This window comes from Gossypium raimondii, chromosome 6 (genome assembly GCF_025698545.1).
Source record: "Gossypium raimondii isolate GPD5lz chromosome 6, ASM2569854v1, whole genome shotgun sequence".
NCBI lineage: Eukaryota > Viridiplantae > Streptophyta > Magnoliopsida > Malvales > Malvaceae > Gossypium > Gossypium raimondii.
The window spans coordinates 15,342,219-15,359,709 of record NC_068570.1 but is presented as its reverse complement, the minus strand read 5'-3'; the positions used below and the strand labels follow the sequence as shown (position 1 = coordinate 15,359,709).

The window sequence follows — 17,491 nt, the reverse complement described above, 5'->3', positions numbered from 1 at the left end:
TTCTGACTACCCATGTAATAAACAAACTCTGGGTTTGATGGGAAATTTTTGAACAAATTCCCCTCCCTACAATATACACAGACCATGTTTTCAAATTAATTAGATGGCTAAGTTGCAATATTATTAAACCTATTAGTAGTAATATTCTTAAGCATTGAGGATATTGAAGATACTTGAGCTGTGAGTGAAGTGAGGGTGTCCACTTCATGTAATCCTGCATCTCGTTCATTGGTAATTATTGCTGACAATTCTCTCAATAATTTCATAAGCCTCATTATAAGACTTAGAAAGGAGAGCACCATTTGCTAACACATGTACCATAATCCTTGTATGAGCATTGAGACCATTATATAATGTCTCTAACTGAATACAGTGCAGAATTCCGTGATGAGGGAATTTCTTTAATAGCTCTTTAAATCTTTCTCATGACTCATAGAGATTCGTCATCTATTTGTTGGAAGGTCATGATTTCATTCCGCAACTTTGCTTTTTTACTAGGTTGAAAATACTTCATAAGGAAATGTTCTGCTAACTCTTGCCAAGTTGTAATGGAATAGGGTGGCAATGAGTTCAATCAAGCTCGGGCTCTATCCCTCAGTGAGTTTCAGCCTTAGTGCTTCTTCGAGTACTCCGACTAGCTTAAACAAATCACTCACCTCCATAAACAATCTGAGGTGAAAGTGAGGATCTTCAGTAGATATTCCACCGAACTGGCCTAATGTCTGAAGTATTTGGAACATAACTGGATTTAGCTTGAATTGTTGTACCTCGATCTCGGACCTTCTAATTCCAAGATTAAGCTTATTAAAAAGTGGAACCACATACTATCTTAAGGTTCGATCCCTACCATCAACAATAACGATGAGATTATGAGCATGATTTGCTCCATTCCCTTGATTTTAGTTCTCAAGGTTCATATCTTCGGTCCTTCTTTGAACTGCTTGTCTTCTCCTTTGTCTAAAAGTCCTTTCAATTTCAGGATCTATGGGGAGTAACTTAATGATTTTATCAATGCTCATAAACACTTGAAACAATCACAGAAAATAATGGAATTAAAAGTTAAGAGAAAAAGAAACCAAAATGAAAAATTAACAATTTCAAAAAAAATGACTCTTTAAAATATTCCCCGAAAATGGCACCAAAAATTGGAACGACATAAATGTACAAGTGTGCATAGTCGTGACAAGTAATAAAGTGATAAGCATACCGAGTTATCATCTCCACAAGGATTGTTCAGAAAAGAAGTTAGAATTTATACAAATTAGCTTAAGTAAAATAATATAAGTTAAAAATATGGGGCAAACAAATAAACGTGAATTAACTATTCTAAATTAATAAACTAAATATTATCTAAGTATGAAATTAAACACAAAAGATTGGGCAAGTCTTAAGAGTTTATCACAATAGCATATGAGTGTCGAAATAACCATCCTTTCTAGTTTAGAATTATTCAATTTATTAAAAATGTTACTAAAATTCCACGACTAAATCGAACATTTATTAACCCTAATCGCACTTAGTAAAATATTTAACTTAATTAATTATTAAACCTATCTCACATATTTCTATGTTTTAAAAGATTTAAAATTTCATAAGTAAAATAATTTGTAGGGTTATGTAAGGTAATAATAGTTTTGGTATTATTACGATTCAATCCTTACATGATTAAACATTACACCATACAACTATTGTATCGATTAATTAAAACATTGTCCAGATTAATTAATTAATTCATACATTCCTTCACATTAATCATGCAATGTAAACTTAATCATGATTTTACTTGTATGAATAGATAGATCAAAAACACGAACATCATTTAACAAAATTAAATAAAATCAATTAAGGAAATGAGATCATTCCAACACAAATAAATTTACACAATCATGATATTATTTAAAATCAAATGCTTAATTGAAATCGTGTTTCTAAATTAAACAAAACAAAAGATTAGGAAAGATAAAACTCTAGCCGATTCTGGATGTTCTCGAGGTAGAAATTGTTTGATCCTTCCTTCGTTCTTCTGTATTGCCACCACAACTAAGACAATTGATCCCAAGAAATCTGACTAAGGCTACTCCCAAGACTATGCAAAAGCTCTTTTTCAAGAGAGGGAATGGAAAGGAAAAGGAAAAGTTAGTGGAAAGAAGAGAGAATGAGAGTGTATGAGATAAATACTTTATGAGTGAATGGGTGAGTATGAGAGGCACTTGAGGGCTCTATTTATACTAAGTGGTGAGGGCTAAAAATAGCAATTAGGATCCTTAAAAATCTTCCTCAAGTGGTCGGCCATGCTAAGGGGAACGAAGGTTGGGATGTCTTTGCTATTTTTAGATTGTGGCTAGAAATAGAAGGCATGAAAAGAAGAGGGGTTGGACTGGCACGGAGAGAAAGGTTAGGAGATATTTTGAAATTATTAAATCAGCTTAAAATGGCTGATTTGGGAAGAAAATTGGGTCGACTTGGACTGCTTTATTTCTTCTGAGCCAGTCCTTTCTAATTTAATTATTTTGGGCTCATTTTTCTATATTAGGTTAGGAATTAATTCAACCCAATTTTTGTTGGATCAAATAAACTTTTTAGAGGTTCCAAGGAAGCTGATTTGGGGCATTCATGGTTGTCAAATAATCAACCATCCTCATGTGACAAATGCTTCAAGAGATGCTTCAGCAATCTTAATCTTTCTTAAGGTGCCTTCAAGACTAGGATTTCTTCCATCACGTAAAACTGTTGAAAATGGGAAAACCTTTGTAATTTTAGCATAAGAATACTTAAAAATATAAAATTTGTTTCTAATTTTTCCAATTTATATATTTTTTACTAAAATTACAAAAAAAATATTAAAAGAGCAAGTAAATTGGAAAGAATTATTAGTCCAAAAATGCTGAAAAAGTCTATAAATATTTGAGTTTCTTGTACCAACACAAGATGCTTGAAAAATAATGTCATTTTCAGGAAAATAATCCTAGAGACAATTAAATTTCATCCCACTATCACTTTTAACACACTTTTTTTTTTGAGAAAATTGACGATCAACCATAGCAATAAATGACATGAAAACTTTGAAAACCTCCTTTTTATTAACTAATAAATATACCCAAACAACACAAGAGGATTCATCAACCGATGTCAAAAAATAATGAGATCCACAAGATGGAGTGTTATAAAAACCACATAAATCACAATGAACTAACTCAAAATACAAGTGGCTTTCTATTCACTAATTGGAAAACTATTTCTAGTCTACTTAGCACGATGACAAATTTCACATGCTTTATCCAGATGATCCCTAGAGTTACTAACATAAGGAATTAACTTTACTTCTTTATCGGAAGGGTGACCCAATCTTCTATGTCAAATTTCCAAAGAGAATGAAGTTTTAACTAAAACCACTTTGAACGTCGAAACTTGTCGAAAGTAGTAAAGTCCATCCTATCTCTCACCCGTTCCAATCAGCTCCCTCGAATGAAGGTCCTGAATAACACATATGTTAGTAGCAAATTGGACAAAATAATTCATAACACCATTCAACTGAGAAACTGAAATTAAATTGCAAATTAACTTAGGAACATAAAGAATGTGTTTTAGTGAATTTTTTCCGTCAATTTAACCTTTCTTTCTTTAGTAGCCACCACTGTTTGGTAATCATGGAGTCTTATGAAACATGCTACAACATTTCTCACATTCGTTAAACACATAAGATCGCCCGTAACATGATTTGAACACCCCGTATCAATAATCCAATTATTCTTGGACTTACCATTCAAATGAGTCAAAGTTGATTGTTCATTACCAAACACCGCCAGAAGAGATTGTTGGAAAATTTACATTTTTATGGGAACTTTGAGGCATATTCTCAATAGGTAAAGGTGGAGAGTTGAATTATAAAATTATGGTTTCATATTCTACTCCATGAGACCTTTACAACGGTATATCAAATGCTCAAAATGGTTGAGTGATGAATGAGAAATTGATGCTCAAAGAAAGCTACTTGGAAATATTTGTTGAGGAAAAGAAAACTTTAGATCCCACATTGGTTAAATACCAAGTGTGAGATGGTTTTATATATGGGAACTCTCTTGAAGGGCGATTGAATGACTAAGCTTGAAACATTGCCTCGCGTGCAGGGGGTTGCAAGTCCAAACCCAACAGGGTTGGGGGGCACCCACATGACAAAGTGACGTGAAATGTCCAGACCGGTCAGGCCCAAAATGGGCCTGCAGATATTTTAGCCTAACACGAAATTTATTTTTCCTCGGCAATTATATACAAAATTTAATATAAAAGGACATATATCCTGATTTATTTGATTCTCATCAATTTGATTTGATTTTAATCAAACTGATTTAGTTGCCCCTTTAATGCAAATTTTGTCTCCTTATACAAGGATATTTCCATAAATTCCTCCACTTTGAATGCCTATAAAAGGCTAGGACTTCTTTAGAATTCTTTGTGAATTTTTCATTCTCTCAAACCGATTTTCTGTTGCTCTCAAAACTCTTCTTTTCTTCTCTAAAATTTTCAAACGTTCTGGTGATAGAAAAAGGCAATGTTCATTCGTTGATCGCTATACAGGTGCTACTGCTTTGATCTTTGTGTTATTGTATCCTAGGAGACATTCAACCAACGTTTCTCCAAGTACCGTAGGAGTGGCCGAATCTGTCTTAAGGAAACTGTGTTTCATAGGCCTCAACATTTAGTAAAATATTTATTCTTCCTTTTTTATTTTATTTTTAGTTACGATTTTGATTGATTTTCGTATTTTAAAAAGTAAACATAAATTATTCTATTTATATTTTATTTTTATATATAAATTTATTTATATTTATCTGTTTTTTTCGTTAACGTGTTTTGTCCAACAGAGATTGCCATTGCTCAACGGTAAAATTGGGAAGTGTCACCCCCTGACCTTGCACTGGCACTATGTGTTTTGCACTGATATTGCTCCATGGTTGGTATTTACTATAGTAGCGTTGATTTGCACACTACCTTTGCCACGAGAAACTTGTTGCGTGAAAGATGCACAATTGTCTTGCCACTGCGACCATCGCTTTTGATCTTCGACTTTCCATGCTTCTCAAGCCATCAATCTGGGCGGCCATGTAAGTCAAAACCGGTAGCCACCTTATGCCCCTTATGATGACAATGAGTGCACAGCAAGGTCGACTTATCAATATGACTAGCTCGGGCTCTGTTATGACCCTCCGTGCGCACCGTAAAGCCCATAATTTTGAGCTTCTCTTCCTTGAACTATGTAATGTCGCGTACGCATTCCTTCTGAGCAATTGGCTGGAATGGCTAATTCAAGGAAGGCAAAAGATCTTGGAAAAGTAGTGTATACCTAATCTGGGCATAATAATCAGAATAAAGACTAAGAAGAAATTGATGAAGCCGGTCATGCTCATGACATTTTTCATGCGCCTTCCCTAAGTTACATAAACATTCTCTACACTTGCAACAAATCAAAGGTTCATGATTATGTAATTCATCCCACAAAACCTTTAATTTATTGAAATAAATTGTAACACTCATAGTCTTGGTTTGCTCACAACGACAAGTATCTGCTTTTAATTATTGAATACGTGGACCGTTGAAAATGGAAAAAAGTTCATGGAATCATCCCAAAAAGTTTTTGCATTATCATAATTGGGAAGCATCGATCTTACCTCCAGATCGATAGTATTGAGAATCCAAGACACAAGCATACAATGGATGGTAACCCAATCATCCTTCGAGCAAGAAGGAACACGATTTGTAATGGTACCATCAAGAAATCTAAATTTGCGCCGAGAAGACAGAGTAACAAGAATAGCATAAGCTCAATCATCGAAATTGTCGAGCTTTAATTGAATAGGAGTAATAAAGTCATCAGGTCGATCTTGAGGACCCAAGAAAAATAGAGAGTTAGGTTCAATTTTAGGTGGTAGTGGTGGAGGAAGAGGAAAAGTCTCATCGCCAACCATTTAGAATGATGAAAGAAAGAAAATTTTGTGTCAAAAATCTTACTCAGATGCCAAGATAAGAATAAGGTAATCTCTTGAATTTTATTGATAGACCACAAAGGTATATATATATATCTATACAGTAGTAGTTACATAGGAATCAAATTGCTAAAAGATAATATCCTATAATATCCCATTAGAAATCAAATTGCTAAGAGATAATATCTTATAATATCCCATTAGGAATCAAATTTCTAAAAGATAATATCCCATAATAATATCCTAACAATCTGATTTCTAGTTTTATGCAACAAAACCTTAGTTTCTTTGTTTTCAATTATGAAAGCTTAATTGTTCTTGGGTTGATAATTCTTGAGTGTTGGTCTAGGTTTGATGTGCTTAAGTATGAGGTTGAATAAACCCTTCTTGAGATTAGATCGTGCATAATTGAATAAAGTTGCATGCAATCCTAGAAATAGGACGACATAAATCTACCAGATTAGAGTCAAATCTAATTAGAAAATCTATAGAGCGAATTAATGCAATAATAGAGATTTTAATTAAAAAGAAATTTCAAATAATCAACGTAAAGCTAGTTGCTCTTATGCTTGAAAGAGATGTTAACATAAATTAGGAATTTCTATGGATCAAAGAGCTAGGAAAATAAATTGCATAAATTAAATTGAGAACTATAGATGAAATCTAGGTAGATTCTTATCTAGGTATTGTTTTGTCACTTGGTTGATATTTGACTGTGTTTTTTTTTTCATTCTTTGGTGCACTCATTAGTTAATTTAAATAGTTTAATTTAATTTTAATTAAGCCATTGAATTATTTGGTTAAATAATAAAACGTGATAATTACTAGTAATTGAAGTTCTAGAGGAACGATATTTATGTTCACCATAACTATACGATTAATTGATAAGTGTACTTGTCTTAGTCAATATATTAATTAGTTTAATGGTGATGAATGATTAATGGGAGGAAGAACATAATAAATTATTTTGAAATGAATAAACTTTACCTTTAATTATTTAAGTCATCTTTCTGTTATTCATTTTTGTTACGAGAGTACATTATTTTGGTTGTCTTCGAGACTAAACCAAATAATTGATGTTGAAGTTGTACTTAAATTATAGATAACTATATGTAAAATTATTGCATTACTCCTTTCATTCTAATAATTTTGGATTTGATACTATTATAGTTTTATTGTTTTGCCTGACCAGACGCTCACTTTAACTTCATAAAATCATTTATTTAAATATTTAATTTTAATTAATAAAAGATGGCTTTTTCAAAGTAACAAAAAGGTAACCTTATGGTACGTGAATAATATTTTAAAATTTTAAAATACTGTTACAAATATTTTAAATTTCATAATTACATTTAGAATAAACATTTTTATTTACCAATATTGCTCATTAGTTTATGAGAAAAAGGAGTTACAGGCTAACCGTAATAATCTACCGTATAAAATTCTGTTTTTTGTAACATTTAATTTCTTTTCAGTTCTGTTTGATTTATTTGTAAAATCTAAAAGGATTCTAAATAACTCTTTGCAAGCTAATTTAATTATTAAATAAATTAAACTCAATTAAATTACACAAGCAAATTAGAAACAACTTTACGTGATGGCTTAAAAATTTAACAACCGGACATCCTAACTAATTGGACCCAATAATAATTGACCAACATATGGTTTGATATATATTTTAATGAATTTTATTTATATGATAATATTTAAATTAAAACAAATATTTTGAAAATATTTATAAATACTTTTAATACTAAAATTGTATAAAATTTAAAACGGTTTCGAAAATGTCTCACAATTTTTTAAAGATAAAATCTATTTTACTTACTTTGTTTAAAAATTCATTAAATTGATACAAACATTAAAATTTATAATTCTATAACTGTTTAATAAGATAATTTAGCATTTTCAGTATTTTTAATATTATTAATTAAAAATATGTTTACTATTTTATAAAAATAAATCAATTTAGAAAATGCCCTAAAGTAGCATTTTTATAAATTATCATAATTAAATTTATTTTTCAGCAAAGTGCAATATATATCATTTAGATAATTATAAAATTATAAAATTATTTTAACATATTTTAATTCATACAAAACCAAAATCGTGCCCGTAAGAAAACTAGTTCTAATTATAATTGTAATACCCAATTTTAGCCCGGGCTCACATATGGAAACATAATTTTTGAGGATATGCAATCTTATATATGATATGCAATCGTAGATATGATATGCAATCTTAGATATGATGTATAATCTTTGATATGATATGCAATCTTAGAAGATATGATTTTGCAATCTTAGAGATACCCTTTAATCTCAGCCGTTGATGTAATTGATCATGCTGTTGGATTTGGGAGGCTCAACTATAAATAGAGGTCTCTCCCTTCATTGTAAAAGTGGGAAAAAAAAAGGAGGAAGAGGAATAAAAAAGAGAACGATTGGCAGTTTTTTAAAGGTGGCTTACTATTTTTTTTCTTTCGATTATTTTTTTACTTATTTACGATTTTAAAAAGGGGGAGAAGGTGATACCACTGCGAATTTTATTTATTTATTTTATTTAGCCCCTCCGCCTTTTAATGTTTTTGTAATTAAGTTTTTTATTTTATTTTTCTTAATTTACCCTTTTATTTATTTTTATTTCAATTGGGTCTAAGTTGAACGGCGTCGTTTTAGAGGAGAAGGGAAAATTTCCCTTCCAGCCCCTCTATGTAATTCACGCGTTCAAATTAATCCTTTTACTTTTATTTATTTGGATTTACCCCAATTTTTTATTGCAATTCAATTTAGTTTTTCTTTTCTTTCTTTTCATTTATTTTATTAATTAATAACGTAATCATCTTTTTTATTTTTATTTTTTTAAAATATATACATGTATATTTTATGCACATTTTTTAAACTTATATTTTTCTCACATTTATATATATATGCACGTATATATATTTTTAATGTACTCATTATTTAATTGTTTTTATCTATATATATTCCTTTTATATGTACGTGTATATATTTATTTTAACGAATATTTTTCCTATATTTTTTAAATGAATATTTTCATCTTTATATGTATATATTTATAATTTTAAAATGATTAAATACTCACTTTTCCTTTTAAAACACACCTTTTTTATTATTTTATATATATACGTATAATTATATTTTTCTTTATTTTCATAAGTATATTATGTATTATATATATGTATAAATTCTATAACCCAAAATTTTATTTGTAAATTATATTTATATTTTTAATCTTCATAACTTCCATGTGTATATTATATGTCTTTTAATCTTTATTTATTTTGTTTGCTATCCCATCCATTGTATAATTGTGTTTACATTTAATATTTTGCATGTCATGGATTACCTTTTTTATTTCGTTTATTCATTTGCTTATATTATTTTTATGTCGATGATGTATTTATTATTATTATTATTATTATTATTATTATTATTATTATTATTATTATTATAGCATTTGTATGTATAAAATCACGTTACATCATTTTTACTCAAATTTAAAGATAGAAAATTTTTAAAATTGAGATAATGTTCAGATTTGGGATTTTCAAGGAATTGAGCCCTAACGTATTGGGTTCGATTTTCTTCGTTAAATCCGACAATCGAGCATTTCTCTTCAATCAAGAAAATAATAAAACTCATTATTGGGAATTCAACACGTTGTGTCCTAACGTATTGGATGTGACGATTGATTTCTCGAAATGAAGATTTTTTTAAAAATCATGAAGGAAATATTCCGAGTTTGAGATTCTAAAGGAATTGTGCCCTAACGTATTGGGTGTGATTTCTTAAATCTTGGATAAGTGGATGTTCTTTTAAAGTAAAGGAAATATTCCGAGTTTGGGATTCTAAAGGGATCGTCCCCTAACGTATTGGGCGTGATTTCTTAAATCTTGGATGAGTGGATGTTCTTTTAAAGTTTTATTGTATAAGTATTCTGACCTAATTTATTTTGGAGGAAATTAGGATGTTGTGCCCTAATGTATTGGGTGTGGCATTTTTGCTTCTCTGAATTGAAAAGGGTCTTAATATGCAACGTTTTAAGTTTTTAAAGATTATATTTTTAAAATTTTCGACCTTAAGACATTAATTAATTAACTAGGTACCAATTTTTGGGCGTAATGAGGGTGCTAATCCTTCCTCATGCGTGAATCGACTCCCAGACTGCTTTTTCTAAAATTCATAGACCAAAGTCGTTTTTAGGTGACCCAATCACACCTTAATAAAAGATTGGTGACAACTCCCAATTTTCATTTTTTAAAGTCGACAACCTTAAAATTTTTTATTTTTCAAAAATGGTTTCGACAGCTTGGCGACTTCGTTGGGGAACTTTTTTTAAATAAGAGAGTCGAGCCACAAAGTTGATTAATTTTTGTCTTATGGTCGAGAAAATATTTTAAAAAAAACTCATAACATCCTTTTGCATTCATTATCTTCTTGTTTAAACATTGTTTGCATTATACATTTCATGTGTTGAACAATGTTACCCTTTTAAGTGGAAGTGAGAAACTATGCCTTCGTGAGGTTTTTACCTCCGTGTAGGGTAGTGGATTGCTTTCGGGATACATCCGTACCTATGTCTTCGTGAGATTTTTCATTTCCGTGCAGCCATAGGGAAATGTATTCCCCTAAACTGAACTTGGTCCATATGAGCCTATAATGGGTGAGGATTGAGGAATCTACTGGTTCGGGTACCTTTACTCTAGAAGCCAAACCTCATATAATGAACCTTAGGAATCCACCTTAAGTAGAATCATACTAAACCCTAGTAGATATCCAATTAGGGATCTTTATTATTTCTTGATTATATCTTGTGTTTCTATGTTATACTGACTTTTGGTGTTTTATTTGTGTGACATGACATTTCATTTCATCATAAAAGGCGTCAATTCAAATTCAGTTGCTAGATAGAAGGCTTAACATGGAAAGCGGGTTTCTTGATAAAGTGGAGGACAATGCGGCTGTTCGAACTTGGTCTGAGATAACGCAGCATGAAAAGGGTGATAGTTTGGCTGATGGGCATGTATCGGAGTTATGGGACTTTACGCATATCAGTGCAACTCAAAACAATTTGCAAGAATTGAAGGAAATCTGGGGTCAGTGGAGTGATGAGGTTAGACAGCTCTTTTATGATAATTATGGGGATTTGCCTTATTTGCTTGATGTGAAGGTAGACAAGCATTTGTTTCAAGCCCTCGCCTAATCTCGAATCACCTTATACCGCTTTATGTTCGGGAAGGTCGATTTAGTGCCTACGATAGAGGAGTATATGGCTTTCCTCCGTTGTTCAAAGTTTCAAGGAGACAGGGTCTATTCGAGAGCGGTGAATGTGCCAACCTTTTCCAAGAAGTTGATGAGTGTAACAGGAATGAGTGAGCAGTGGGTTGTCGCACGAATTAAGCAAAAGGGAGACAGTAAGTGCGTTCCTTGGAGAGGCTTGAAAGATGCAATCCTCACACACCTAGATGTCAGGAAAAAGTTAGATGTTTTTGCTTTAAGTATATATGGCTTGGTTGTTTTCCCTAAAGCCTTGGGGTATGTGAATGAAACAGTCACTGATTTATTCGACCGGCTCGATAAGAAAGTTACACCGATTCTGACAATTTTGGCAGAAAACTTCAGGTCATTGAGTGCATACCGAAAGATGGGTGAAGGTAGATTTATCGGATGTGCACAACTTCTACTCGCATGGTTTCATAGTCACTTTTGGAAGGTGGATAAAGTTTCGTATCGGGTCTTCTCTAAAAATTATTCACCACTAAAAGAGATAGTTGCTACACCGAGGAGAGATGACATTTCGGAGGAAAAATGGATGGCAATTCTTCAAAATCTTCAAGAGGAAGATGTTGAGTGGAGAGCTCATTGGTTACTTCCAGATGAGATCATGTATAGGTGTGGTAATTTTGATTGGGTTCCTTTGCTAGGGGTTTGGGGAGCTACTGGATACACCCCATTATTGGTACTAAAGCAATATAGGTCAAGGCAATTTATACCTGCGACCCAAGGGATAGCTGATTGTGAATATTCATACAAGGATGATGGTTATAGAAAGAAGATTCAAGAGATGGCTAGTGCGTGGAAACAAACTCGCCGAATGAAGAGGCTAGCTGTGGGTTCAATGACAACTCCTGAGTATCATCAATGGTGGGCTAGAAGGATTAATGATAATACACCTAAGTTAAATCAGGAAGAAAGCCAATCAATAGAAGAGCATTTGCGAGTCATTCCTTCTGAGTTGGAAATTATAAAGCAAGATTGAAGAAATGGAGAAAAGAATTGAAGAGTTAGAGACGGAGCTGCAAAATTGTGAGATCCAGATCAAGCACTTGAAAGCAAATGAGAGTCATAGTAATGAACAGCTTCACCATTTTCAGAATCAAGTTAGAAGCAGAGATCATCTTATCGAGGAAGCTGTGGTTCAGATTCGAGAAGTAACTGACCATATACAGACTTTAGCAGTACAAGCTGACACGCTGAGTGTGAAGTATGAATTAGAGTCAGATCGGGGGCAAGAATTGGCTTTATTACTTAGAAAGATTAGAGTTTTGGGTACTAGGGCAAAGTCGTATTTGTAATTCATTTTATGTAAAGGAATTTAATTTCTAGTAAAGTTTTCTTATATGGAATTGAATTCAAATTGGCGCCTTTTCTGCATTCATTCCATGCATTGCATTGTTTCATATGCATTAATAAATACATTAAGGGATTTTAACTAATCTAAATCACTCCTCAGCTAATCTGGAAACCAACCAACCTACCAAGCACCACTACGGTACTCGATCAAAAACCAAGGATATGGATCAAAGAATGGAAAGATTAGAACAAACTCAAAAGGAAATGCAGGAGCAACTTCAACAGCAAATGAATGAGCAGCAAAAAATGATAGACAAAATGATGGAATCTCAAGGGAATATGATGGCTCAGTTAACTCAATGGTTGAACAAGGGAATGGATAAAGGAAAAGTCTTTGTGCTCAATGTTGAAGAAGGAGACAATGAGGGACCTGTCTATCCTTCGGACTCTACCCCTCAGCATGTTGAGGTATGTCCACGCAAATCTTCTGTCACCATCAAGCCTCAACAGTTTCAGGCTGATGCTTCAATACCAACGAATTTTCAAGTTGGATCTGGCTCCAACCCTGAAGACAAATTTGTTCATCATATCGCCCCGACTTTGATGAAATGGCCGGAAGAGAGAAAATGAAGGATGAGTCATCAAAACAGCTAGAAGCGAAGTATAAGTGGCTAGAAGAGAAATTTAGAGCTATGGAATTTCTTGATAGCTACTATGGGATTGATGCTAAAGAATTGAGCTTAGTTCCAAATTTAGTACTCCCTTATAAATTCAAAATGCCTGAGTTTGAGAAGTACAATGGAACTAGTAGCCCCGAAGCTCATGTTACTATGTTCTGCAGACGGATGACTGGGTATGTTAATAATGACCAACTGCTGATACATTGTTTCCAGGATAGCCTCGCAGGGGCAGCATCCAAGTGGTACAATCAAATTGAGTCATACCCAGATCAATTCATGGAGAGATCTAGCACAGGCGTTCTTAAAATAGTATAGCCATGTGACTGACATGGTACCTGATAGGATCACTCTTCAGAATATGAAGAAGAAGCCTGGTGAAAGTTTCAGGCAATATGCACATAGATGGAGGGAGGTTGCTGTCCAAGTTCAGCCATCTCTTCTAGAAAGAGAGATGACGATGCTTTTCGTTAATATATTGAAGGCCCCATTCATCACACATATGTTAGGGAGTGCCACAAAAAGTTTTTCTGACATAATCATGAATGGTGAAATGATTGAAAGTGCCATAAGGAGCGAAAAGATTGATGCTGGAGGAAATAACAGAAGGCAAGCCTCAAAAGAAAAGGGAAATGAGGTGAACAGTGTGAATACATACGGCAAATCGATTGCTAACCAACAGGGTTCATCAAGACAAGAATTAGGTGTGAAGCCAGGTACTGAAAAGCTCCAGTTCACGCCAATTCCAATGTCATACAAAGAGCTGTATCAAAACTTATTCAATGCGCATGTTGTTTCTCCCTTACATGTGAAGCCTCCACAGCCCCCGTACCCCAGATGGTATAATGCAAGTGCACAATGTGATTATCATGTAGGAATTACGGGGCATTCTATAGAAAATTGCATTACCTTTAAAAAAGAGGTTGAAAGGCTTGTCAGTATGGGCGTTGTCAAATTTGGGGATTCATCCAGTGCAGAAAATCCGCTACCCAATCACATTTGATAATGGGGGGTGAATGGGATGTATGAAGAAATGTTGAAAGGTGTTCACATTAATGTCATTTTTGAAGACACAATTTACAAGGGTCCTTGAAGATATTCGCCCTTATCAACTTAGAAGTGTTCTAAGTAATTGAACTGTGGAAGAAATCTCTGTAGTTTTTTAGAGCTTATTTAGAGTAATGTTCAGAATAATTTTGTTATTTTCAGCCTAAAAATGATAAAAGTTCCTTTGCGAAATAGGCTCGTGTCTAAACGTCATTTTTCTAATAAAATACATCTTTGCATTCATTTTGAACCAATATATTTTATTCTTTTTAAATAATTATATTTTCATTCTTTCAGATCTTCTTTCATATTATTCTTTTATTCATTCATAATTGTACAAACGATTATTCATACATTCTTTTGTATATTCTTTGGTATTTACTGTGGGTCTCCAGATATCAATGACATGAGTGATGCTGTTACGGACTCAGAAGTTCCTTTTGAGTTGGATTTGTGTTTAGAGGGATCTCATGACTTTAAAGATGACATAGATTGTAGCCTATTTTTAGACTTGTTGAGGATGGTAGAACAGGAATGAAATCTTACTTCATGAGGGGACAATGGAGATTGTGACCTTAAGATAGCGTGCATAACCGAAGAAATGAAGCATGACCTTGTTGAGTTACTTCAAAGAGTTCAAAGATGTCTTCATATGGTCATATCAGGATATGCTTGAGTAAGCACCGACATTGTAATCGGAACAACAATACGATATCAAGAATTTACAGTATGTTCAAGATTAACATCATGAACGATGCATTTAGAATTCTTTGTCGGGGCAATGCCTTCTCCTTTGGCTCATCATGGTTTAGCCTGTCGAAGTCAAGTTGCCATTTCTCCGTTGTTGGATTTCATCCTAATTGAAGAGGAAGATCCAAAGTTTTCGTCATAGTTAAATTTTGCCCCAAAAGGCTCTATGAAAGAAATTTGATCACAAAGAAGATCTTACATTGGTTCTGATCGAAAGGGATAACGAAGACTTGTCTAATCCTATAAGCTCAGATTCAAAAAAAAACAAAACAAAAACAAAAACAAAAACAAAAAAAACAAAAATGAAAGTGAAAGAAAAAAGAAAAGAAAATGGAGAGGCCAAAGTGAAAACCCGCAAAGGGCACTTTGAGACCAAAGGGGATTTGAGTTGAAAACCCGAAAAGGGCGGCTCAAATATTGATTAGAATGGGGCACGAGGTGATTAGAGCAACTCAAAGTTTAACTAGATTGGGGCATGTGGTGATCTTGTTATACCTGAATTATCAGGAAAAGGTAGGCAACATCTTGGGGCATTGGCAGAGTACTGTGGATCTCCTAAGCACATGTCAAACTCGAAGGATCTTTAAAAGTTTGTACAGAGAAGTTCAAGTGCGATATCTGGGCACCTAATATTCATCTGAATTTGTTATTCTTAGAATACTTCATTCTTTTCCAAGATACACATTCCTAATCAATTTCTTTGCTATCCTTGTTTACTATTTTTGATAATCTATTCCTTTCGAGCTATGCTCAGAACCAATTGTATTCTCATCCATTGTTATATCCTTTTTGCAAGCATGTTGCATTAGAATAATGATTAATGGACTAATAAAACTTTCACGAAGGAAGTTTTGCATATTACTCTAGAAGTTTCTAAATAATACAGGAGCCTGAAACATGACTATTGTTTAGAACGCACCAAGTTTAAAGGTTGGAAATTTGAGAAGGAAGGGTCTAAATGAAGACTATCTCTTTGGATTTTGTTGTCAAAAACATTGATCAAACAAAATGACAGGATGTCAGATGGGTGACAAAGTTTAAATCACCAAACAATAAGAAGGGGTTTCCTTAGAGAAGAGAATCCTTCATTTGTGCGTGATCATTTGATATGACACCCTAGGAATTGTGTAGGAAACCAAAGAGTTTCGCATTCTGTATCTTCGAATTGTGATAGCAGAGGATTGAGAAAAGGCCAGATATTTTTACCCTTGGGTCATAGTAGAAGAAAGAGGGTACAAATTTTGCAACCCAATGGATTAAACTTGGAGGTTCACAGTGGGGGGCAGCCTGGCTAAATGTTTCTTCAAAAAAGCCAGTGAAGCAAGAAGACGTTGTAGCACGTCAGTCACAAAGCCTTAATAAACTTCGAGTAATGACAACCTAAGAGGGATCATTCTCAGAAAAATAAATTTTACATTCATACAAAATTCACACAGGTCTAGTTAGGAGCATTTGATGCATTTTGGTCATGCCATCCTAATCATTTGGCATAGTTAGGTTCATTATACAGGTCATGTTCCACAGAGAATAGATCAGTGAAAGAGTAGATCTTGCCTTCCTGCATTGACAGTGGAGCAGATCGAAAACGGAGAATCTTATCTTTCCAAGATAGTGGGAAGCAAATTTAAGCCACCAAGCCTTGTCTCCCTGAGCAATAGTGGAGAAGGTTGAAGATTGTAGATCTTATCTCCCTAAGCAGTAGTGGAGCAGATCGAAGACGGCGAATCTTATCTTTCCAAGATAGTGAGAAGCAGATTTAAGCCACCAAGCCTCATCTCCCTGAGCAGCAGTGGAGAAAATTGAAAATTATAGATCTTATCTCCCTAAGCAGTAGTGGAGCAGATCGAAGACGGCGAATCTTATCTTTCCAAGATAGTGGGAAGCAGATTTAAGCCACCAAGCCTTGTCTCCTGAGCAAAGAAGGAGAAGGTTGAAGATTGTAGATCTTATCTCCTAAGCGAGAGTGGAGCGGATCGAAGACGGCAAATCTTATCTTTCCAAGATAGTGGGAAGCAGATTTAAGCCACCAAGCCTTGTCTTCCTGAGCAGCAGTAGAGAAGGTTGAAGATTGTAAATCTTATCTCCCTAAGCAGTAGTGGAGCAGATCGAACACGGCGAATCTTATCTTTCCAAGATAGTGGGCAGCAGATTTAAGCCACCAAGCCTTGTCTCCCTCAAAGAAGAGGGAGAAGGTTAAAGATTTCGATCTTATCTCCTAAGCGAGAGTGGAGCAGATCGAAGATGGCGATTTTACCTCCCGTGGTTATAGTGGAGTACATTGAAGCGATAATTCTACTTCCCGGACAACAATGGAATAGATTGAAGATTTCAGATCTTATCTCCCTAAGCGATAGTGGAGGAGATCAAGATGGCGATTTTACCTCCCGTGGTTATAGTGGAGTACATTGAAGCCGATAATTCTACTTCCACGGACAACAAG

The 17,491-nt window shown here is 33.7% G+C and overlaps 1 non-coding gene across 1 annotated transcript; it reads left to right on the top strand.

The window, feature by feature from the left end:
- The first annotated feature begins 379 nt into the window (after positions 1–379).
- LOC128042168 (small nucleolar RNA R71) lies at positions 380–483 on the top strand. The gene has a single exon (XR_008197374.1). It is a non-coding gene; the product is annotated as a small nucleolar RNA R71 (small nucleolar RNA).
- Positions 484–17,491: the final 17,008 nt, after the last annotated feature.